This window comes from Bombus pyrosoma, linkage group LG11 (assembly GCF_014825855.1).
Source record: "Bombus pyrosoma isolate SC7728 linkage group LG11, ASM1482585v1, whole genome shotgun sequence".
In the NCBI taxonomy this organism is placed as follows: Eukaryota; Metazoa; Arthropoda; class Insecta; order Hymenoptera; family Apidae; genus Bombus; species Bombus pyrosoma.
Window position 1 is genome coordinate 993,712 of NC_057780.1, and position 9,743 is coordinate 1,003,454.

Below are 9,743 nucleotides of genomic sequence, written 5' to 3' on the forward strand. Positions count from 1 at the left end.
TTGTCCTTTTCTTAAATAGAACATCCATGATACTATGTTAGGGAATACTGTGGCTAAAAATCGTATCAAGGGAGTTAAATAATGTCACGAAGAGTTAAAAAAGTATTCTTACGTAACACGTGACTCTTTTCTACTCCCTTGAAAGAAACAAATCGGAAGAAGAAACTTTTCGCACAAGATACAATGTTATTTATATGGGTTAGATGATGAATCGTAGATCAAAGAAAGGAAGAGACTCGATGCCGATCACGCGCCGGAAGAAGACTGTTTCGTATGATCGACACACACCACCGACGACGTGATTTTCACCTTGACCGTGGACGGGTCATCGTCCATCGTTCTACCTTTGCTGATATTCCTGTTGTCGGGCCTCGTATTTGATGTGGGGCACTCGCCTCGATGTCGTTAACACCGATAACATCGTCTCTTTTTGCACGCGTATAAAACATTCCATTCGAGAAAGTAGGCTAATTTTGGGACTGAATTGTCGAGCTAATCGATCGATCGTCGTGAATGTTGTTTATCGAGACGTGGAACGAAGATCCGCAGTCTACCAACAACAAATTCTCAGTAACCCCGGTTTCAGCTAAGCGTAGATTACAGAGCGGTCATCCCCGTTGGAAAGAAGAAAGGTGGTTTACCTTGCAGCAGCTACCCACGTCAAGCTATGTAAGAATCCGAGCTTCTGCAAAAGAGGAAAAAGAAGCTGAGAAGAATGGAAAGTTATTCTCGTAGAGAGTAAACGGCTGCTTCTCGACGATTGCGAGACATTATCACGTTTAATTGTCGTTCTCGCGTTGAATTAGCATCGTGGGAATGTTAACTCGACAAAATTTCTGATGACATTTCTTAGAAGAGTTAAAGGTCGGCTAATAATCATACGTCTTCTCACGACTCCATTTGCCACGTTTATAAATCCTCTACATTCCGTTTCGTATTTCCTTCTTTCTCGTTCATGCTGCATCTTGTTTTCATTTTGAATCGATCTGCAAATTTTCTTAGTTTACTTCGTAACGAATAATCGGAAAAGATCGAAAAGGTACGAGTCTTTGTCCGCATTGTCCGGTCAGCTCACCGAGCAACTCACGTCAATTAGCGACACAGGCGATCTATTAGAGGAAAGCGTGGATCGATGGCGAATCGATATCGAGCTGGCCGTGGCGTCTATTACGAGGAATAACGGAAGGCTGTTCCTGCAAGGTAAACCACCTTCCTTCTGATCTACGAACAGGTCAGTCGACGCGTGTTCTCGCCTGGGCAGAATTTCTCTTTCGATTCCCTTTCATAGAATTACCGTGAACATGAAGAAACGATCTCTCCTAGTCTGTTCTAACGTAAGAATCGTGCCAAAGAAACTTCTGTCGGCTATTCTCTGTTGCATATTACCGTAGCTATATATCGTAAAACATATCTATTACAACGAAAAGGGTTTATCGTTCAAATGGGATTAAAATTTAACATCCGATATCTAATTCGTAAATCGATTAACAATTTAAAAGCCCCTTTTATTTTCGGAGTAGTCAATTTCTGAGCTACAAATCAAATAAAGTAAGTTTCTCTAAGCCGATAGAAAAGTCATAGCAATTAATTGCGACGGTGATATTCGAAACTGAGAGGCAAATCGACGAACCGTACTCTTAAACTTTTATACCTGCTACATTATACTAAGAATTCGTATAAATAATTATGTAAGTTTATTGTCGAGAATCGTGGATCTTAATCGCCGAAATAAAAGTAAAGGAACACTAAGATTACACTTAGAATTCATATTAAGATAGTTTTATATTTATTTAATGAATGATTTGCAGGATCTTCGTCGATATACATTTGCACGCGTCTCGGCATTCTCTTTGTCTCACCACCTTCTATACCACACTGCTAACGGAACAGTTGCATTCGTCTGTTTTTCCAGACGCTATGCACACACATACTTCCACACACTCGTATTCACATACGAGTGTCACTACTACGCGGCTGATCTAGTCTAGCACAAAAAAATTATACATAATATGGTGTTTCCTTTGTCACTAATTTCCCCATATACGTATTTTATAAATCCTTCTAAACTTACACGAGTCACCTAAATGTAAGATTTTCTAATTCATGTTTTCCAATGTAACATATCCTACAATAATGCAGAACCTAAACCAGTATGCGTTAATAAATCGTGTAACATTTTTATCAGCGCATATCGCGATATCTCGAGCCTTTGTCAAGTTCCAAGAATTCCATGCTTCGATAGCACGATCGAGATCGACGTGACGCCGATAGTCATGTCTCGCGGGACGTCACGTTTGCAACTAGAATATCGTTTCTTTGTAAAATAGGCTCGATCCATGTTGTCGGATAGGAACAGAGTTCTACGACCATTTTGTTTTCGCTTCGGGCGAAACGAGAATGTTTAATTCGAGGCACGTGTAGCACGCTGGATCTCCATAAAACGTGTCGCGAGCCAAGACAAAGGAAAAGTACTTTTAAAGTCACGGTCAGTCGAAAACGAACAATTTCACGAGTCCTCGCACGATGTGTTCCTGTTTTGCCGGTGTTATTTGTCGACATGACGTTCATTTCGATTAATTTATCACGATTCCAACGATTACAGTCGTTTGAACGACAATTGTTTCGACGCTAGTCGTACAAAACAAATCATTTCGACGGACTAACTGTTAGTGTCTGGCCTATCGCTCACGTAATCTACTTAAAATTCTGTTGTATTTCCGGTTAGCTTTATACAGCGACGAATCAAAGTATCGGATGATTCGAAAAGTTCGGGGAATGATCACGATATGTAAGAAAATAACAGATCGATCATAACGATTTACGATATATTTAAATGTTAATCTCAATAATCTTACTTCATAAATAATTGAATGAAAAGATTATAGATTTACCAACTTTATATGAGATTTTACAAAAAAATATTTATTTTCGTTCACCGTTGTATGTGATCACTAGTTTGGTATTCCCTAATGGAACATTTGCGATGACGTTTTCTGGTTCCTCGAAATGTTAGTTTGTCTATTAAAAAATGTCTGACGACTAGCTGGAACGATTTACGAAGAGGAACTGCTTCTCGTCGACATTGTTTTTTATACGATATTTGAACAAGATTTTAAAATATTCTGCGATTTAAAGGTTAAGAAACGAAGATGAGATCGTCATGGTTAATCCTGGATATTTTTTAAATGTTTAATCCGTTTAGTCGAGTTTTTCGATCGAATTGATCTTGACACTTGGATTATCGATCTCTCAGACGGAATAATTTTTCTACCCGAGGATTCTTTTCCCTTTATCTATTTTTGGGATGTTGATTCGTCTTTATTAAGTTTCAATTTTCAACTGAAACGCAACCCGTTAAATATCAGAAACAGTTATTACGATTGCGCGTGGAATAAGAACACAAGTTTCTTCGAACTCCTTAGGAATAATAAGACGGCTAGAAAGAAACGACGGTATACTTATCGTATTATTTTGGACGGAACGATGCTCTCTAGTCGATCTTTCGAATATCGTGCACAGCTTGTCGAATATCACGGCCATAATCGAAGACATCCCGGAAACCCTCAGCGGAGGTTTCACGTTGCTCTCGCACCTTTCTCCGCGGTAAGCATATTATTCACTCGTTACACGACACCAAACGCATACTATTTTACTCAGACACGTCATACCCGTGCATTCTCTTACATTCAAACGGATTGAACGTTTCAAAGCAAATAGAAGCTTTCATCCCTGAAAAACTGTCGAATGAAATTATTAAATTATTACCCTCAGCTTTTACATTCGAATAAAATTAAAATATAATTTGCCAGGGTAATTCGTTACGATTAAACGCTATCTATTTATTAAGGTAAACTGAAACTAATTAGATTTCAGTGGATATTAACGAAGCACGAAATTTTGCGTATCGATCGAGGCGATCGCGTGCCAATTTAGGTTTCCAACGTACAGTCAGGGCGAGAGCTCATGTTCGACTAACGACCCTTCATCAAAGTCGTTTAACTCGAGGATGTTCGCCTCGTGACTCTATTCGCACCCCTACCCCAAATATTTCCCTTACCTCGATATAATCTCGCGTCGATTTCGAATTCTCCAACCGATATACCGATTCTGTGTCGATTAGCCGTCGAGATAATTCCGCACGATGGATAAACGTATAATTATGCAAAGTTGGTTGAATCACGGTCATGGTGTAATAGAAGCAGCACATTGCACGAAAGTACATACTATATGTATATTTGTTTTCCACGCTTTCGCGAAGAAATGTTGTGCGATGTCACGTGGAAATCCGGGAGAAACTCAATGACACGCTCTAGAACCTAGTAGCATCATCCGAATCGTCTCGTAATTAAAGGAATTTCGAACCTTTCGTATCTAAAAACACTCTGCTCGTTTCCTTCGACACGATTTTAATATTCAGCGCGTTCCGAGTGAACATTAATTGTACGAGCGAAATCAAGTATTTCATAATTTCCCTGCTACGAGTTTTATAGCTTGGCTGTCGGTAATCGTAATATTAGTTAAATACCAGTTAACATTAATTAAATATACAAGTATTAAATTGTCCGAAAAGTATCTTTCTTTCGCGAACGTGTTTTTTACAACAACGCACGTTCGTACGAACGTGAAACCAAGTCTGTGAAACGTCGCCGTGTTTATCTCGACAGAACAAAATGGATCGTACGTAATTCGACAAAATAATACAAAAGAAAGAACGTCGTGCGTCTATTACTTGCTCATAAAATGAGAGAAACTTTTCCGACAACCTGATAGATTTAAAAAGGTTACACTTTTCCGATCTTGATAAAATCGCCCTTGCGTCGTCGATGTCAACGTGCAACGACACGTCGAAGTTACAAACAACAGACGCGATATGCGTTTGTTTGTCGTTACTTTCTCTGTTAATTGTACCTAATCGGGCACGTAGTCTCTAACAACCGGATCGTTTCAATAACGAGCACTTTACCGTATTAGCGGTTTTCATTCCGCGATGCTTGCGTAACGTGTTTTTCCTCGTCGGCGCCGAGCCGTTTTCGAGAAATTCTCGATTTTGTAACGCGAACGACCTTGTTCTTGTCACTTTCACTCGGCTCGTCCGCGGACCACGATCGCGATCGTCCAGAGCGAGCATCGAGAGATCGTTGCAGAACCACGTGCACACGCCCATTTGTCTCGCAACGATCGTGCTCGCGTAGACTGAACCCAGGAAAGTCGACCTTGCCCTTGACAAACGACTTTAAACGCCGAAAACAGCTTCCACTGGACCTTACAGATTCTTTTCAAGATGATCACCTACTGACAATTTTACGAGGCGATTTCGTTTATGCCAATTTACGCATCACAGTTTCTCAATCCGCTTTAGACGAGTATTTTGCGATTATTCCTCTCGTTTAAACTAAATGTACCAGCAAATTGCCGATGGAACATTTTTACTTGTGCCTTGTGTTTTTGTCATTGTCTTGTTTTGCCATTGATTTTGGCCTCTTCGTTAATGCTCTTCTCTGTGCTACGTCTACTTGCGAAGTTGTCGCATTCCACACGCGTACCTATTACTAGTTGATAAATTATTATATGCGAGAAGGTTCTCTCTATTCCTCATATTAGACAGCCAATTTTTGTAAATGTACTCGATAGAATGAACAATAGAACGTTTTTCTATTTCATCGTTTTTATCGTTCTTTTTTTAATAAAATTATCGATGGCATTGATTCGAATGTTATCGAGCTCAAGGTACGCGCTTTAGCGCGCGATGCGATTGTCCAAGGTCGCTATCACCTTGATTATTCATTCCAAAAATTGAAATCGTATGTATCCGAGGGAGGAAGGTCGACGGCAATGGAGGCATAACGCGTGGATCGATGCAAGCCCCGACTCGATTCTCCTTTAAATAAAGCCGAAAGGATAATGATTGCAAATTTCAACGCAGCCGCTGGTTCCTCTGGAAAACGAGCCTCGCTTTGTGTGTTCAAACAGAGAACGAAACTCAACGCAAACTTTTACCTTTATACATATTCGCAATTATCGATTAGCAGTCAAAAAATCTCTTTATCTCTCTCTTTCTCTCTCTTACTGTCAACAAAGTTTATTTGCATTTCAAACAGTAGCGAAACTCTCTCTCGGATATTACTTTGTATCCAAGCCAATTACGCTCCTCTCTCTCTCTCTCTCTCTCTCTCTCTCTCTGTTTCGATACAACTATCTCGTTCTATTCTTTCTAGCAGAAACGATTACAATGATACAACGTTATTCAGAGCATGCTCGTAACGATGAAGTTTATAAGCCGAGTGATCTTTACGCGTATTTATTTAATCGCCTGTTTAAATCAAGTTGTATTCCTTTCGTTATGGTTGAAACACATAAGATCGTTGAATCGCGTAGAAGAAAGTTATCAAGGTATAATGAAATCACAGTCGATAATCGGTTCTTATTTGTAGAAACATAATCCTTCGAAATTAGCATACTGTTAACCTGCAGCGTCATCGACGTTACGCAATGCTGGTTGTACAGGGTGGGGCACCCAAATGGGAACATTCGATTACGCTGTTCGTCTTCAAGGTAAAGAAAAGGCAGCCAAAAATGTAAAGTTTGTTTTGCGTTCAGCTTGAGAAATCGTTCGATCCTGAAAGATTCGACATATGTATATGTTTAAATGCACAGTTTAAATCGACAGTTCTAACGTTAATTGACCAATAAATTAATATCAACGATGCATAAACTCCGTGATAAATGTACGAAATAAAGCAATTCAAGATTGCAAGAGCATCTGCCGAAGGCAGGAACGGTGGTCGTTTAATATTCCCGATTCATCCGGCTGGTTCATCCCGCGGAGAGGTCGAGAAACGAACGTTTTCGTGTTGCACGGCAGCCTGGGGCCAATCACGGTTAACTTTCGCTGTCAAACGTCACGTAATCCAAAACCGAGGCGGCTGGATACGCGCGTCGTCGCAGCATTATCCGTCTACGGATCCACTCGCATGCGTTAAACATGAGAATGACCCCGCATTATGAGACGACCACGGTTTTGCAACGTGTTCCGTTACACACTGCCTTCACTGGCCAGTCACAAGGATTCTCGTAAACACCGCGATCTCGTGAGCTGTGCTGCTCTTTCAGATTTTTCGATGATAAATCGCTTTCCGTGTAGAACATTACTTTTTCAATGTAGGGTAGAGCTTCTTCGAGAAAAGAGAAGGAGGTGATCGATTCGTTCGTAAGGTCATTCTTTAATCAGGAACGTGCTTGACGGTGGAATCGAGGATAAATAAAAACCAGTCGATTTAATCTATTTTTTAAATAGATTGATTTTAAAGTTAGGACCATTGTACGCTTCCATTCGTAAGTATCAGGACACTTTCTATTGTTCGACATAAAATTATAGGTTATGAGAACTGTAACGTCAAGTTCATAAGATAAAGAATTGTGCTATATTTTTGTATTAAAAGATTCTGTGCAAAAGTTGTTACGTCAACGCGTATCTTGTTTATCCGCATTTATACAACTTTTTGCAAACCGAATACCGTGATAAACGGGGGTACACAAGATACGTAAGTACTTACGTCTTGCAACAAGTTAAAGTATCCTTTTATTTGTCTTTCCTCTACGGATATTTTGCTTCGGGCTATACGATTTGTAAATAATATCGACGAGTGCACGTTGTTCTCGCAACGATACAAGAAATATTTTGACAGTTTCGACAAGTCAATATATTCGGAGAAGAAATTTTTAGACAGCCTCGTCTCGGCTCGGCTCAACATTCGATCGACGATTCCACGTCTGCGTCTGCAATTCAGATGATTTGACTCTAAAGTTCAAGGCTTTTCAAATTCAATCTTCAACATACAGAAAGAACAGCAAGCACGTTTTAAGTAGAAAGAATCGATGTATTGAAAGACAAGGAAAAGAGACACGCGAAACCAGTCAGTTTTCGGTGAAAGCGTCGTCCGAGGTCGCATAATTAATCTGCTATAATTACGTACATACGTGCGATAATTTTTGGTGTGCGCGTGCCTCCTCAGTCTTGTCTTCTTCGCTATCAATGAGGTTATACTTCGTGCACCCAGTGAAAGTGATAATAAATCCGAGTCACGCGGTCTCCCGATAACCAGATCATTCCTTCAAAAATCTCTCAATTCTTTTTCTTATTCTTTATCTCAATCTTTATTGGCATTATATATTAATTACGTAAATACTATATAAATGATAATATAATAGAGAACGTAAGATACGGCGGGTTAATTCACCACCACTTTCATTTAAAAACTTTCACGCCAATAAACGATTCTGGAAATTACACAACCCACCTTCCGATCTGTTATCCAATTTTTAGGAATTAGAAAATTATGCGTTTCGTGTAGGGATTGAGATTCCTCTACGGATGATGACGCGATAGTGTCGCAATGCACGTGGGTATCCCGTTACATCTTCGACAGCCTGCAGGAGGAAAGAATATAAAAAGATGCTGGCCACGGAAAGGACGGGCTATTACGGAGAAGAGTTGAAAGTTGAAAGTGACACTCTCGATCTTTCCGCTACTTCTTCGAACGTAGAATCAAGAAATCATTTCCCTTTCTTTTCTCTCTAGGATCGAAGAATACTTACGTATCGAATTAACGAATATGACCGTACAAAAATACATCTCTGTGCCAAGAATTCCAATTTTCTTAACGTAGTTTCCGCGTACGTCCATCGCAAGCAACCAAACAATTAATTAGAGGGTCGATTAGAGGATCGATTGGACAAACAGAAGCAACACTCGTATTAAATGTTACAGGTTTGATATTACAAATTATTGACATGTTATTGGCACGATGAGGAGGCGAACTAAGGCTTAAATATTTCCGGGAGATTACCGAAATCACCGGCCTTCTATTTTTAGTTCATTAATTAAATTCCTAAAGTCCCTCCAAATGGGCAGTCTGTCCCTGGTACGATATTATAATAAAGATTAATTTCGAGGTAGTCGTTTATAAAAATACACAGGCAAGGAGAGAGTCCGCACGCGTCGACGACTCTGCAAAGTTTATTTAAATTATCTGGTCGCTCCTTTTGCTAGAATCTTACGTAAATGTATAGCTACATCGATCAGCGAATATATAAATTTAGTAAATTTCCCGCTTTTACCGTTATAACGTCATTCCATATCTCGCGTTTCATTTACGTCTTCTTAGTCAACGTTTCATTTATGGTATCGCATACTTGGGATACTCTATCGCGCCTGTAGAAACGCAATTACACCACTTCCTGCGACAGCTTCCATTCCTTTCACCGTGATTACGCCGACATCGGGAGCGAAATGCACCGACAAACAAAAAGACGCTTAGAATCAGACAACTGGCCGCCTTGTCCCTCTTTTCGCGTCCCCATGATCCTGACAGTGAAGGTATCTCGAGGACGAGACCTTATTCGATCGATCACGCGATCCTCGAGGTTGCCCACGTTTAAGGACGACCAGAAACTTTCGTACCGGAAACATCATCGAGAATCAATCGATCGACCGACGAAGGATTTAAGTTAACCAACATGATTCAAATAAGTACGGTGGCTAGCAAAAGTATCAACTTGCTAGAAATTTCTCATTCGCTTAAATTCATCTTTCTCGACTATCGTTCATGAATAATTATAAGGGCAAACATTGAAACGAAATTCATATGATTATTGCGTGGAATTCTGTAGAATTTCCCTTATAACGATTCGATGAAATGGCAATGCTCTTCAGACTTTCGCGATTCGATTAATCGGTTACTTGC